The 16559-nt window shown below is 46.0% G+C and overlaps 1 protein-coding gene across 6 annotated transcripts in view; it reads left to right on the top strand.

Annotated features, from left to right (window-relative positions):
• NDEL1 (nudE neurodevelopment protein 1 like 1) overlaps positions 1-16559 on the top strand; it is a 43501-nt gene that overhangs the window by 1209 nt on the left and 25733 nt on the right. The gene's annotated exons all lie outside the window — the stretch shown is intronic.

Genomic DNA, 16559 nt, shown 5'->3' on the forward strand with positions numbered 1-16559 from the left:
AATGGTTGTCTTTTATGATGGTGAGCGTGAGTGTGATTTGCCTCTGTTAGCCAGTCACCATCATGTCCACTAAACCAATGAGTAAAAACCCACTTTCAGCATGATTGCTTTTCTTGGTGAAGCAAACTTTAGGGTCAGGGAGGCAGTTGGGTAATGGGGTTGGATTATCTTTTTTTATATATACACACCTCTACCCCAATATGATGCTGTCCTCAGGAGCCAAAATATCTCACCGTGTTATAGGTGAAATTGCATTATATTGAACTTGCTTTGATCCGCTGGAGTGCGCAGCTCTGCTCCCCTGGAGCGCTGCTTTACTGCGTTATATCCAAATTCATCTTATATCAGGTCGCATTAGATCAGGGAAGAGGTGTATATCAGGGAAGTTGGTTGCCAAAACTAGTTGTCTTATTGAGAATGCCCTGGTATCCATCCTCACTGCTGTGTTTGGAGAAAGGGAAAGGCCTGCAAAATGTTTGCTGTCAGATGGTTGCTAGGATACACAAATATGCTCATGATGTCAAATGCACTTAGTTCCAGTGAGTCATTAAAAATACTATTTCTGTTACTGCAAAGAAAACAGCAGGTTTGGGAGTTAGCTTAGTCCATTCTTGAGGAGAGAATTTGTATCGGGAGGAGATGCCCTGAAAAGCTTAAACTGAGTATCACAAATCTGTGGTTAGGTAGGTGAAGGCAGTTGGAACAGGCAACACCTTGCTGAAGCCCTAAGGAAGGATCCAACTTCTCAGCTTCCTCCCACACACACACATACTGTGCCATATTCCAGCCACCATTCTTCTGCCTAAATAGGGCTCTTGCAGTCTCTGTCTGTCACTGTTGTTCCTTAATCAGAGTTTGCTGGTGAGGCTGTGTCTTCCTCCTCCTCCTCCTCCTCCACTCAGCTCGCCTGAGTATGCTGCCTCTGCAGTGCACATGAGCTCTGCTAGTCAAGGAATCTTTGTGGTTTTATACGGATGAAAGTGATTTCTGTGCTCATCTCTGGGCAGAATGCTTTATATGTTCTAGTATTCACTTGTTGTGGTTAGAGTTGTTTCTCAAGTGATCAGTTAATGATACAAATTGGAGATCAGAAACTTTTCTTTAATTTAGGATAGCTTGTACTTGTTCAATAAAAAAAAATACAAAATTCCCCTTTTGATTTGTGTAGCTATGTACTTATGTTGCACTCACATAACTAAAATAGACTTGTTCCCTAGGATGTTTCTGATCTGAACATTTTAACTATATTATTAATATGAACTATAAGATGGTCTAGCTTGGATAGAGTGAAAATTATGCCTAACGTGTCCAGTTTATTTGATGGCAAACAGAGTCCTGAGTAGTCTGGAAAATTAGTTTCTTGTTCTGGCCGAAAATCTTAATTGTTGCAAAAAGGGATGGCCTCGTGGGCAGCCTTGTGTACACAGTTACCACTGGGTTTTCTATCTCTTGTAAATATTAGCTGCATAAAGATTGACAGATAGAAGTGTGGAGCAGGAGTTCAACAACTCTTTAGCCCCAATAAAACTGTCACATGTTTTTTGCTAGAAAACAATGAAGATCCCTGGGTGTGTTTGCCATAACAAGCCATTCCCTCCAACTTCTCCAGGGATGACTCTGGAAAAATTGTTCCCTGGATAACTTTCTGGGATTGACATCTTTCCCCATCTTTGACATCTGGGAGGTATCAGAGGAAGTTCTGGGTTGTCCACAGGGCACCAAGACTTACCCATGACCCTTCTGACTGCATGCCAGATGATTATTTCCACAGTGGTATTAAAACACTGTTTTGCATGCATCTGATGAAGTGGGTATTCACCCACGAAAGCTCATGCTCCAATACGTCTGTTAGTCTATAAGGTGCCATAGGACTCATTGCTGCTAAAACACTATTTGTCATACATTTTAACTTTTTAAGCTAATGCTTGTTCAACTGGGATAACTATATACATGGTCCCAGGAAGAGGGCCTCTGAGACATACCTGAAGAGTTTTTACCTTGGGAAGGGCAGATCTGGGGAGAGATTAGTCATAGAAATGAAATCATGGTTAGGTAACAAACTTTCTCTTCTGAATGCTGAGCTCTTTTCCAGTCCAAGATATGTAGTGACCAGTTAAAAACAAAGTCAGGGAGAGAAATGAATAAGACAGAAGAAGGTTCTCTCTTCCCTAGAATTAATCTAATTATAATTAATCTAATGTTGGAATTACCACTTGGATCCCCTTCCTGCAGAAGGATGCTGCTCTGGAGGATAGGAGGTTGAGCCTGTAGTGCTTTAATAAAGGGTTTGATGACTGACCTGATTGCCCCTTTACAGAGTTCTTCTGGTGACCGTCAGTCTTTCTGCCCAGAAGGCTGCTGGAGAACATGTGGAGTAGGCGCTATCCCTTCTGAGACCAGTCTAGACCTGCATGTTTTGCTGATGCTGCACTCGATCCCCCTAGCTGGTCTTCTCACATCTAGCATGCCACAGTTTCATGGTTTTTCTTCTGGTTGGTTAGATTTTGGGGAAAACTCAGAAAGAATGATCTCCTGGCATGTGTGGAAAGAAGAATTTTCATGGGTTGTGAATAAGTATCAAAGAACTACCTTTTGCTCTTGGGATGCCCAGTAAGGCTCTGGTCTTTTAATAGCAGATATTTTAGAGGCTCTTCTAGCTGATGAGATTGCTACCGGGAGCTATATCTTCAGGGATCGGAAATACAGACACCTGGATGTCATTGTTTGAATGGATGGTGTGAGAGCTTGGTACTCTGGTGCAGGTTCCAGGCCAAGCAGGTAGGCCTGATTGTTGGTTTGGACAGATATCCTTCCACCACCCAAGGGAACCCTAATACCTGCTACAGACTTGGATCAGCCTGTGTTCATGACACTGTTTAGCTCTGAGATGTGAGATGCAGTGAGGGGAGGTCTTGGCTGTTCTGTAAGAAATCCAGCAGAACTAGGATGTTTGGTTTCCTGGGTCTTGACACTAGTAAGAGTTTTGTCCATATCCTGTGAGATTCAAGAGGATAGAGAGTTTAGAGAGTATCTGTTACACTGGAAGAATATCCCACTTGTTGCTGCTCAATAGCCAATTGTCAGACTTGTGTAACCTGGTTTGGGATGCAAAAGCCGACTTGGGGACAGGGAGGGCACATAAGAAATGTGTCCATTTGTGAACCAGGGCATTTGTTCCCAATGATGTCTGCTCTGGTGAACATGAGCTTAGTTTTTGCATTTTAACTGCATGAAGATGGGTCCTCATGGGAGTAGTCTGGCCTTTTGGATATCAGCTGGAATACTTCTTTGTTCAGGAACCATTCTCAGATATCTGTCAGCTGATGGCTTTGCCAGACTGCTTTAGTGTTCAATGTTCCTTCTGTGTGAGTTGCCCTGATGGAGGCTAGATGACCTCCAATCAGAAGAGAATCTGCATCATTTTTGTATCCTCTTGCTAGTTTATGTATCGCATGGTCATCATGTGTAGTTGAATCAGGATGTGCTCCTTCCTCAGCTGTCCTGGAAATCTTGACGGGACATCTGATCACTTTCATTTCTAAGGAGGAGATGCCCTGAACCCTCTAATCTTGACCATGATGGAGAAGGAGCTTGGCAGGTAGTTTTGTTTGGGGAGCAAAGCTTTGGGGGTGTTGGACCTCCAAAGAAGAAGGGGCTCACTGCTGCCTCCAAGAAACTTAAAAAATTGGAATGTCAGTGATTAGGCAAGATGAGAGTCCTGGAGTCTGCTCTCCTTGCACCGCTGGAGGCAGAAAATCTGGGGTTTGGGTGGGGAAGGAGTATGGCCAAGCCCTGGAGCCCAACTGACAAGTCTGAACTGCCTCCAGTATTTGCCAGGAGAAAGGTGCAGCCCAACGTCTTGGACCAGTGGTCTCCAACTTTTTACACACAAGATCACTTTTTTGAATTTAAATGTAACCCAGGATCTACCCTTCCCCAAGACCCCGCCCCACCCCACTCACGCCATCCTCCCCTCTCTCTGTCACTCGCTCTCCCCAACCCTCATTCGCTTTCACTGGGCTGGGCAGGGGGTTTGGCTTCGGTAGGGGGTGCAGGCTCTGGGCTGGGACCGAGGGGTTCGGAGTGTGGGAGGGGCTCTGGGCTGAGCCTGGTGCAGGAGGGGGTGTGGAGTGCAAGCTCTGGGAGGGAGTTTGAGTGCAGGAGGTAGCTCTGGGCTGGGGCAGAGTGTTGGGGTGCAGGAGGGGCTACGGGATGCTGGCTCAGTGCAGGGGTTAGGGCTGGGGCAGGGGGCATGGAGTGCAAGAGGGGGTATGGGGTGGCTCTTGGAGGGGGATCAGGGCTGGGGCAGGGACTTGGGATGCAGGGGTTCAGGGTGCAGGAGGGGGTATAGGGTGCTGGCTCTGGGAGGGGACTCAGAGCTGGGGATTGGGGTATGGGCTCACACCAGGTGGCACTTACCTTGGGCGGCTCCCAGGCAGTGGCACAGTGAGGGTAAGGGTATGTCTACACAGCTGACGTTAAAGCTCTGTCGTGGCAGTGGTTTAACGTGGCTGTGTAGTCACAGCTCCAGCGCTGGGAGAGAGCTCCCCCAGCGCTGTAATAAAATCACCTCTGCGAGGGGAATAGCTACCAGCGCTATCTACACTGCCACTTTACAGTGCTGAAACTTGCATTGCTCAGGGGGGTGTTTTTTCACACCTCTGAGTGAAGAAAGTTTCAGCACTGTGTCAGTGTAGACAAGACCTATGGTAGGCTCTTTGCCTGCCCTGGCCCCACATCGCTCCTGGAAGGGGCCAAAGCACCTCCCGGGCACATGGCTCTGTGCACTGCCCCTCTCTGCAGGCACTGCCCCTGCAGCTCTCATTGGCCACATTCTCTGTTTCTGGCCAATGGGAACTGCGGGGGCGGTGCTTGCAGGAAGGAGCAGCCTGCGGAGACACCCTTTCCCCCACCCCCTTCCGGGCTGTTGGGGCATGCTTCCGGGAGTAGTGTGGGGTGGGGGCGGCAGGCAGGGAGTCTGCCTTAGCAATAGCCCTGCTAGACCGCCGGACTTTTAGCGGCCAGAGATTGCGATCAATTGGGAGAGTCTCCAGGATCCACCAGTCGATCGTGATCAGCCGGTTGATGACCACTAGCTTGGACTGATGTCAAGACCAAGCTCCAAACTGGACTACTTTCTCTCCATCATTGCAACAAGGGTTTGAGAGGCAGGTGTCTTATTGTTTGGACAACCTATGCTAAATGCCTGCAGCTGGAGAGTGCCTCATTGCTGTGTCAATGGAAAGCAGTGTGTGGTATCAGTGAGACAGAAAGTATCCCCTCAGCTTCTGCCAGCCAGAAATGGACTGTGTTACAAACCTGAATTCTGATCCCATTGAACAGCCCAGTGCCTGCTGGACCAACTCATTTGAAGATACTGGATTTAATCTGGTGTGCTGGAGTAGCCACTCTTACCTGTGTTTGTCTCTGTGTGCAGGGAACTGAATCCAGTTCTGATCTGATTGGACACAGGAAGTGTTGCTGGAATCACGGTTCACTGTTGATGTGCGTATCCTCAAAATTTAGGTTTCGCACTTGGGTACTTAAAGATAGGTTCCAAAACAAATGATCTGTGAAAATCAGGTCACTTTAATTTGGTGACAACATATGGATTTTTAGGGGCCTGAGTTAAGGCACCCAAGTTTCAGAAAGGTTGGTTTTTAATAAATACAACAAGGTTGCATCATATAATTGATGGGGAGGGCTGATGCTGGAGTTTGGATGGTTTTCATACTCCCTGTGGAAAAATCAGAGGAAACTTTGCAGCTCTGAAGATACCTTAACTCTGGAACGCTGCCCTAACTTGCGTAACTTATGAAATGTGTGCTGCGCTATCAGTACCTAAGTGCGTGTACACTTCATATGTGGCATCAACAGACACTGATTTTCATACATATAAATGAAATGACACTTCCAGCAGAACCCAATTCACTGTGCAGCCTTTTCTCACGAACTGAGGTGGCTGTGTGGGCTGAACATTATGCGCTATTAAATATATATTTGTAAAAGGCAGTTTCCCTTTATTACAGTCATTCCCTTGACATTGGTGTGTGATAGGAATAGGCACGCTGATAATAGGTTCTTTATCAAAGTGCAGTATTTTGGGATTTATTCTTTTTTAAACTGCCACACTTGTTTCCTGGCCTGTTAGCTGAATGGGAACCTCTCTAGAACGTAAAATTCATCCATTGAAAACAGCTGCTAATTTATGTGCACTCAGCATCTTTGCACCTATTTAAAGGAGACAGATTTTCTTCTTACTCCCATTACATTTTACCTCTTGCCACCACCTTTTAAAATTGTATTTAGGAATCATTCTGCAGACATTCTTCACCTTAATTCTCTACCCCAGCATGTTCAGTTCAGACATTTGGTGGTTGGTAGTAGGGGAAGAAAGCTTTCGTTAGCAAGTGAGTTCATTGATTGGACAGAGACAGTTCTCTGAGGCCACAGTCTGCAGTCTTTACTCAGGTAAAGGCCTGAGTGAGGCTTGCAGGATTTGGACGTAAAATTGTGTAAGCCAGGGATTCTCAAACTTACTTAGTAGGCTGGAGCACATCTCCATGGAGGTCTCTTGGATGCCCTTCTTTCCATTCACAGTTGAGGGGACCACCTCTCCTCCCGTTCCTGCTCACTTAACATGCCAATGGCGGTTGCTTCCATAGTGAAGTGACGTTAGAGAAGTGTTTAGTGTGTTTTTGGTGTCATTAGTGCGATAAATATTTTGCCCAATTTTTGTTAAAATCAATTAGCCTGGTTATCCTGACTCATCTTATCCTCTCTCTTGCCCATGGTTCTCTGCTGTCTGGTACCTTTCCCTGATGCTTGGTTCTCTTCTCCCCTGGGCATACCACCCCTGGTTCCTGTCTCCTACTGGTCCCTAGCAGCTGCAGTTTCACTGATCGCTACAGTTCCTGAAGGTGGCTCCTTCTCGTCATCCACCTATGTAGCAGTGGGCCCCAGGGTAGACAGCTAGGCTGGCTGATGATTCCAGTTGCGTTTGGCTCTTCCTTCCACTTAAGAACCTAGATGCTCATAGAAACCGTTGGAGACAATGAAAGCCAACAACATGTGATCTCTCAGCGCTCTGCAGATTCCCAGGGTTCTCCTACGCTGTGGCTGGGAGCATACCTCCCAGCCAGGGTACACAGTCAGGCACTAGTTCCAGTTGAGCTAGCATGCTAAAAATGGAAGCGTTGATGCTATGGCCCAGACAGCGGCGTGGGCTAGCCATCTGAGTTCGGAGCTGGGGTTTGTGTGGGCTTGTACTGGGGGTGGGATGAGGGAGGGGTAAGCCTGAGCTGCAACAGCCACACTGATACTTTTAGACAGACATGTACTGCAGAGCTAATGCATGTCTGTCTACCTGAGCAGGCAGGCATCATTCCAGCTGAAGGTTATAGAGACCCCAGGAGCCCACAGGCCAGAGTTTGAGAAACATCAGCATTAGCAGTAATTGTGAGGAAGTGCTGATTAGTGTCTGTTCAGCAAACTCTGCTGACAACAAAGCCAGTTGTAAGAAGCGGATTATTCATCATTCCTGCATGGGCTGCTGTCTCCCTAGGCATTTCTGCAGAAGTGCAGCAATATTTGAATAGTTGCTCTATACAGATTTCGTGTCAACTAGTTGATAGATCAGCCATCTTTTAAATAATTATTTTTTTCTTTATTTTGTGGCTCTTCTGGTGGCCATCAAACCTACCTCTCAGCTTACCTGGTGTTTTGATTTGCTGCTTAGTGGTGTGATGTATGGGTGTCACAAATTGCACCAGATATGCTAGTCAGGAGCAACAGAGCAACACAGAAGGATTTCCTAGGGCTACAGCTTGACTTTCAAGCATCTCTTTCCCTTCTGAGATGTGGCTAGACAAGCTATCCTGACCTGCCTGTATACCCCAAGAGAGCCTGTTCGGTGGCGGTTAATGGGAATTTTCAATTCCAAATGAAATTGACAAGCTACTCAGGTCATGGGAGGTGGAGAGAACTGTGCTGGGAGTATGACAGCTAAACACAGAAAAGAGCTGATTAAACATTAAAATCTGCAGCTGGGAGTTACCAAATTGCTTAGGAAACTTGGCTGCATTTGGACTGGGGAACGGGTTGTGGGACACCTTAAAGGAGTCTTAGTCCAGGAGCAGCTTGCTGCCAGGGCCAGTGGTTTGTTGGATTGGGGTGTAACAATAGGCAGGAATTGTACTGGGGCAAAAGTGGGTCAAAAAGGGATTGTTGTTTTCAGTGTTTGGTGCACTGATGATTATACTGTGGCTATGCACACAGACGTTCTGAACTGATAGTATTAATTAACCACACCCACCATATCATTGGCTCAATTGTAATTAGGCAGTATATTCCTGGAGCTGACACACGTCAGGTCTGCCATCTGTATGAGCCTCTGCCATGGTTCGAGCCTTGGCTATAACAAAGGCCTTTTCTTTGCTGCTAAAAAAGATGTGGTTTTTTACCTTGGGGTTTTACCATGCATGAGCTGTCCCGAGATAAAAACACAGGGAAGACAAGGTGCTTTAGTTTTCTCGTGAGGTAAACTTGATGAAGTCTTGCACAATATCTCCACCTGGGTTAACCTTGGTGAGTTTACCTCGTAGCTCGCTGTGCCAGTAGAGCTGTACTACTGGTATACTACGCTGGCAAAGCATGCCTAATCATAACTAATCACTTTAGCCAACATAGCTTATTCTACCACACCTGAGTGAAATAAGCTATTCAGGACAGGCAAAAGGACACCGCTGACCAATATGCCAGCAGAAATACATAGTGTAGACCTTGCATCGGTGTAGTTTTAACAAGGCCTGTGTGTATCATGTAGACCAGTGACATACCAGAGGTTCTGTGAGGGCAGTGCATAAACTTCCTTTATTTTAATTCCCCAGCATTATTAAGCACCATTGGCTGTGTATTTGGAGTCTTCTGTCTGCTTAGTGTTGGAAACCATGCCAGCTCGATCTAATCTCTGTGACTCCACAGTAAACGGTTTGATATTGGCTGCATGGCAAACTGTGTTCTCGTCTCTCCAGTCATTTTGCAGCATCCCTTTCCCAAGCTCCAAGTGCCAGATTACATGCCCAGTCAGGAAGTGGAAACAAACCACTTCTTATTAGGGAAGCAAAGGGAAAGCAGCGTTGTTACCACCAACTGGAGCCCTGGTTTGGCTCAACAGATCGACACTAACCCCCTTGACTTCTTCAGAGACAGTTTTCCAGAGAGATGGACAGAAACTAGCAGGGAGGAGCGTATCTTTTTATAGCCTCTGTCTCTGTGCTGGGACATGTGCTCTCCCACACCCCAGCCTGGCTGTTTGAATGGGTCTGGCCCTCAAGGATTCCAGGGATGTGGATCTAGTTTGTTCTCAAAGGTTTATACTTTGTGGGGCATTTGTTTCCTATCCCTGCAGGTTTGATTCCTGAGTGAGCCTTTTATCTTTCTCTTTGAAGGTGCTTTGGCATGTGCCATTTGGGAGCTGGCAGAGGTAGATTCTATGCCTTGCTTCACTTAGCTTGAGATTCTGTTATCGTGAAATGTGAATGCCTGGAAAGGATGAATCGTTAAGTCTCTTATCACACATCAAGCTACAATTGCTAACGGAGCATGCCTTGGCAATTGTACCTTGATGTGTGATAAGACTTCTTGCATCAGCTTGCTCCTAGCTAGTTTCAGATACGTAATGTCTGGGCTTATATTCTTATGCTGCCATGGCACCAAGTTCCATGTGCCACAACTCGATACCAGATTTTACAGTTGTTTGGTTTGTCACAGACCGGCACCTCCCTCACTGGGAGGCTCCAGGGAGATGCATCAGGCTAGGAGACTATGGCTTCCACTGTGCTTCATTTGGATAGCTTAAAGGCTTTTATATTGTGATCTTTTCCAGGCTGGATTTAGTTAGGTTCTGCAGACTTCCTAGCCCAAACTTAAAGAGCAGGATTGGTTATCATTGGTGGAGAAAGAGCCATTATGTTTATGCAGCAGCTTTGGGACAGTGGTGTCCTTTCTGTTAGAGCCCATATGCTGCTGTTGTAAGAGGCATAAGATATCTATTGTGGTTCACCAGAGAATATTAAGTGCAAAAATAGTATTTCAGTAAAGGATATAAGTGCACTTACTAAAGCGACAGTGGAAATGGGCAGCCTTCCAATCTGTGTATGAAAATGCTTCCAGCTCCCATTTCAAGACAAAAAAAGCAACAATAAATCGACCAAAGAAATGTAATCTGTATCTCAAACAATTTAATAACTAACTAACCAAAAAAAAACATCAATGTGGATGTGTTAGCTCTTGCCAGTATTCACTTCCTGGTCATGTCCTGAGAGCTATGATAGGGAAGCAATCAAGAATCCAACAGGCTAAAGTTAGTTATTGCACAGGCTATAGTTAGTATTCCTGCCTGTTGCCATAGCAGGTACTGCTAGTACAAGAAAGTAAAGAATGGGAAGGATGAGAGCCCTTTTTGCCAGTGTCTGTGGAAGCGGCAGATGGCCTGATTCATGACTCAGAAAGCACTAGCTTTCTGAACTGGAGAGCATCTTTAGTGCAGGAAGGGAATGACTCTCTAGCCACATCCTGGGATCTCTGAGAAATCTAAGTTTCAGGAGGGATCAGGAATCTGGCAGCCAGAATGGGTGGTGATGTGGTGTTTGTTTATCCCAAAGGCCCTTTGCTTCTTGCCATGTGTTATCTTGGTCAAATATGCATCTGATCCATCAGGGTATCAGCTTGCAATAGGGACACCTTAAAGAGCGGAGGAACAAGCCAAGCATCCTTTGACAGATTTTAGAGAAGGGAAGTCTGTTGTCGCCCTGGATGGTAGCGTCGGTTAACTAGTCAGGCTGCTCTCCAGGATGTCTAGGAAGACCTCGATAACAGAAGGCCATGTCTCCTAGGCTATGGTGGCAGAGCTTAGTCATGCCGACTATTTACCTATGGGATTCAGGTGGGTTTGTACTTGGCACGGCTAAGCCATGCCTCCTGTGTGAGCCTGCAGCTACGCTGCTATTTATGCTTGCACAGGCTCAGTGAGAACTACTGGGAGTATGTATATGCAAGCTGAAAATCACATCCTTAGTGCACAGTGAGATGTAGCCTTGCTTTGCCTCTCCTCTGTGTTTCATTTTCTGGCTTTTGGAATAATTTGGTGGATAGAAGTGGTGGGTGGGAAGGAAGCCAGTGAGATTCTAGTATGGAGGTAGCCTAGGAGAAGCTATTTAACACGTACAGAAATGACCTGTTTCATGGGTATTAAATACACTGGTTAGTTTTATTTTCCACATGAAATGATAATCTGGCTTTAGATGGGAGGATGAGGAGTGGTTCAAATCAGGGACGCTACAGGAATGACAGATGTTGCATGCGTCCTCACCTTGACTGAGTCATGCCTGCATCTGACAGATACTTGGGGGGTCTGACTTTCTCACATACCGTGGCCACATTTGTATAGCGTATCTTGCCAGGGAAGCATCACTGACTTGAATTGACATGTGAGGGTGGAGTCTGTGCTCCCAGAAAGTTGGCATTGCATTCTAAACCCCGTGTTGTGTTCCATGCTCAGTGTTGTTTCAAGTTGGTATTCAGTCCGAGCAGCACTGAGTCACATGACAGAGGGCTAGGGAAGAGGTTTAAAGATACTCTTATGCAGCGAGCTGTGCTGTTCTGTTGGCTTAGTTGAAGAGCAGCTTCACAGGGATTCATTTTATTAGTACTATCACACACCAACCATTAGGAGACAGTATTCCCAGGCTCTTTCCAGCACCAAACCTGTTCACTCAGGCTGTGCAGTGGGTTCGCCATTTGACTCTGGAATATTGTAAGTTTTATGTCCTATTACTAAACCTCTCAGAGGCAGGGGGCCAATTGGTCCCATGCAAAGAGAAGTGTCTTCAGATAACTTCTACCCATAGACCGTGAGCTGGTAGGTTTTAACATGGTCACAACTGTTAAAACCAGCACAGTTGTCTCAGTCTGAGATTCCCTCCTACTGACTGTTCAGTCCTGTTCACTTGTATAATAAGGGCTTGGAAGGAACTAGCACATTTTCAAAATGGTTCTTGATTTATAAATATTTTCAGTTGTGGAGTTTTGGCCAGTTGTTTGGGTTCTCGCAGGGGCAGCCAATGAATGCTGAGCTGTGGTGCTGGTCTGTGTATTCATACAGTGAATCCTGCTTTGATGTCCCAGCTCCAAATTATCCTCTGTGGGGAAAAGCCCGGGAGAAGCCAGTGCATTGTCTCAGCTGTACTCTGAAAACCTCAGTGTTATGGGTTATAAAGGTTTGATACTGCAAATGCTCCATGTGCAAAACTCCTGTTGAAGTCCATGAGTATGGGCTTGCCATAGTGGGCCCTGAACTCTCCTATGGAACTGCTAAGGTCAGGAATTAACCATAGATAGAGCAGAGCACTGATTGTTTGTTAGCTTAAGTTATCATGATTGTACTGGCATATATATGCCTTACGACAAACTAGCCTCTTCTTATTATTTATGTGTATCATGGTAGTGCCTATAAGACACTGTACAAATACATAGTAAGATCGTCTCTGCTTTGAAAAGCGTACACTCTAAATAGACAAGAAAAAGGGTGGGAGAGGCGAAGGGACTGGTCCAAGGTCACACGGCAGCAGGTCAGTGACAGAGCTAGGACTAGAAACCAGGTTCTAACTTTCAATCTCTGCAGAACTATCCTGCTATTTATAGGTGGTAGTTTTTTTGTTTTGTTTAAAACCATCTAACAGTTAAATGTCAAATGAAGGAAGGCACAAGTTATGCCTAACTTATGAAAATAGATTCTCTGTTCAAATGTAGAGTCAATAAAAGCCATCTACAAGCCAGCCCCAGGAGTTATAAATTGTAGTTAGGTTTCTGTAGGGGCTGAACCAGATCTACCTCGTTGGGATATAAGTGAAGTTCCCCAAGCTTTTCAGCTTCTTTTCCTGCCATCTGGAATTGGAAAATGGATAGTTAACAAATGACAGTTCTTAGGCATTTCAAAAGCCTTATAAGCAACCCTAAAAATGCAGAGCTTTTTAAAATTTTCCTATCACTCTGTGACCTCCCAAATGTCGGGAAGCTGCTGAGATGGTGGTGTGCCAACCACAGCAGCCTCTGAAACAAACAATAATCATTATAGTACTTGGCAGTGGTGAGCAGTTCACTTCTGGGTGAAATTCAGGAATGAAACCAAGAAAGAGCTCTTAAGTGGGCTCAGAATAGCCTTCCTACCACTGAGCCCCAATACGGCCTGGGGACGAAGAACACCCTGTATCAGACCCTCCGCCAAACATCATGGGTCTAGGTTCGTTTCTTCTCTGAGCCTTCCCACCCAAGGGTCCTGCATGGGATTATGGGCTGAGTCAGCCTCCCATCATGCCTTGAAGCAAGTTTATCCCAGATACTGTGGTCTCTCTAGATAGTAAGGTAGCTTGACCATGTGCTGCTTATGCCTCTGAAGGCTGGGGTATCCTGGGGCAGGGGAAAGAGGGTGTGTGTATGTAAATACATGTTATACAGTAAAATGGTGAAGCCTTTTCGTGAGAAGAAAGAATCCACCCTACCTCCACCCAAAGCATAATCTACAAAGCCATAAAAGCTTCAAGGTCTCCGCTAGCCTCTCTCATGTTCCATTCCCGACCCCTGCAATTGGCAGGGATGACTCAGATGTTTGTTCGCAAGGGTGTAGCTCATTTGAATGGGCAGGGAGTCATCTTTGGATGGAAGTACTTCTATAAGATGATGTAAGATGCCTCATCCAAGTTCTCCACCATTTCCAAACTGGAATCTCCTGGCATGTCACTTGCTGGCTGTTCAGTAGATTAACCACTTTGGAGCTGCAGAGAGGCTGAGTGTTGTGCATCCTGTATCTGGGAGGAAAAGTGTTTGCTTTCGATCTCAAGCATGTCGTGTGTGCCAAGCTGCAGCGGTGGGTTCCCTAGAGGTACAGGTCAGAACATATGCTCGGTTCTGTTAACAAACACGGGTGAGGTTTTGAGCAGAGTTGGACTGAATTCACGTAGGTTGCACTTATGTGGCCTTAATGACGTTGAGTCAAGGGGACTGCGGGTGTATAAGTGAGGCCATTGCATGGAAGCTTAACTTTTGTACCTTCTCAATGATAAATTGCCTTGGTAAGAGGTATAACAGGTATAACCAGTGCAAGGAAATGTACTATAGAACTGGGACATATTCCCTGACGTTTATTTTCGCAGATTTAAAAATAGCTGTGAAAATAAATTCACAGCCAGTGTTTTCTGCTGAGAACTCCTGTGTTGTTATGGCCTAGGAACAGGCTCTGCTCCAGAGCTGTCTAGTCCTCATGAAGTGTGTTCACACTGCTCTGCCTAGCCAAAGGCAACTACTGCAGCTCCCCTCCCCCCACCAAAATAAATGAATATTCAGGTAGCGCTGTCCTGTGAAAATTAACAGGCAAAAATCTGCTGCTGCTGCTATGGTGCTGATAAGAATTCTAGCGAAGCTCCGTAGGATCCACATGTAAGCTCATCCTCAGTCCTCTGAAATGTGGACAACAAAATGCTACTTAGACCAGAAGATCTTTGGCTGTTGGACCATGTTTTTGGTCTGTGTCGGTCCGGCACCTAGCACTGGGGCCCTGGTCCATGACAAGGGCTCCTGAGTGCTGCTGCAAAGCACATAAATAGTGATACACTCATGATTGTAAAACACGATGCATTTGAAGTGACTCTAGGGGCAGAGGGAGAGGGGTTTTTGAGGTGCTTAATGCCCTTTGAATGAATTTGGTCTTTTGACCTGAATTGTAGCAGCTGTAGGCTGAGCTGGAGAGATACAGTGGCAGCTTTCCTCTGCATTATTTATGGATTAAGTACAGCTGTCTTAAGGTGCTCATGGCTTTTTCCCCCTTTATTGAATGCAGTGCAGTTGTGGTGTTCCACATTTACTGAGCGTGGCCAGGCCTCTAAAATGTGGGTCACAGAGATGGAGGAGATGTCAATTTGGCGAGTCTAGGCCTGGAGGGATGGAAATGGGCATTGATGCTTGTTAGAGCCCCAAATGACAAGCTGAGTATGGCTGATTGAGCTGACAGGAGCAGCATGCTATGAGGATTGTTTAAAGCAGGGGTAGTCGCAACAGTTTTTTTCGGTGGCCTCAGAGTGGGGCCATCATCAGTTGCTGGTGGCCGTTCCAATAATTTTTCCTAAAATACTTAATTAACTTTAGGAAAAACATGTAAATATCTACATAGACACATTCAAATCATTGTAATTTATTGATGTAGGATTTTTTTTCCAGACTTAATAATGAAAATAATGTATAATTGTCTCTATTCTTTACTGGACCTGTAGAAACACAAATAAGGTGCTTTGTACATTCTTGTCTTTTGCTTTTTTTTTTTTGGTTGCTTTTTTTTTTCCTTTCAAGATGTGCTAATTACTAAGTCTACTGTGGAAAGTGATATTAACAAACATACAAATATCACTTTTCACAACAGACTTACTCAGCCCCGGTAAGCCCTGCCTGGGGAGGTGAATATGGAAGCAGTGGGGGCATGGGGCACTGGAGTGGGGGGTGACCTTGGGGTTAGAGTCCGCTGTCGTATGGCCAGGGAACAGAGCCTGAAGCCCCGTGGCTGAAGCCTGCCACTCACCACCCCAGAGCTGAAGCCTGACCCCACCAGCCCTGGGAAGGTGGGGAACCCACTGCCTGCCTGCTCCTCCAGCTTTTGTCTCTCCAGAGGTAGGCAGGGCCCAACCACTACTAGTAGCCCTGGGGGAGGGGGCCGCTGCTTTAACCTCCCACCCCCCATCACCGCCCAGGAGGCTGTGGCTCAAGAAAAGTCCCTGGTGGCTGCATTTGAGAAACACTGGTTTAAAATGTCTGTCCTGAAATTGAGGGAGAAGCCAGCCCATTCCTACCCTCCTTCATGGGATTTAACAATGACATCTGGGTCACAGGGCTTGAGTAATGGGTCAGATGCTAGTATAAAAATGGGGCTTTCCTCAGAGGGAGTTCAGAGACAGCATCTTGGTAAGAAGCCCACTGCAGCATGCTTGTTAAGAGTTGGGGAACAATTTCCATTGGGGCCTGCTGGTGGGTTCTTCCACTACATCTTTCACATCAGCCGAGCAAGAGGGATCTGAGAAGTGTGGCGCCCAAGCCTCCCCCCACTGTGAAACAAACGTCCCTCTGTTACTCATCGCTTTTCCCAGCAGCAGAATAAAAATTACAAGATGAGTCACTTTTGCTGCTTCTGCTCTTAGCTGAACAACTGTGAAACTGACCAGAATCTAGCCACTAAGGCCTGGTCAACATCTAAAATTTATGTCCTCCTAATTCACAACCTTGGGGGAGACAGTTAAGCTGACCTCAGCCCCAGTGTAGACACCACTAGGTTGATGGAAGAATTCTTTTGTCGACTTAGCTATCCCCTTTCGAGGGAGTGGATTTACTACGTGATGGAAAAATCCCTTCCGTCGCTGTAGTAAGTGTCTGCATTACAAATGCTACAGTGACACAGCTCGTAATGTAGACATACCCAGAGCTGCTCAGAGCAGTACTCATCCTCGTTGTTGTAGTGAAGA

This window comes from Gopherus flavomarginatus, chromosome 12 (genome assembly GCF_025201925.1).
Source record: "Gopherus flavomarginatus isolate rGopFla2 chromosome 12, rGopFla2.mat.asm, whole genome shotgun sequence".
NCBI classification, from domain to species: domain Eukaryota; kingdom Metazoa; phylum Chordata; order Testudines; family Testudinidae; genus Gopherus; species Gopherus flavomarginatus.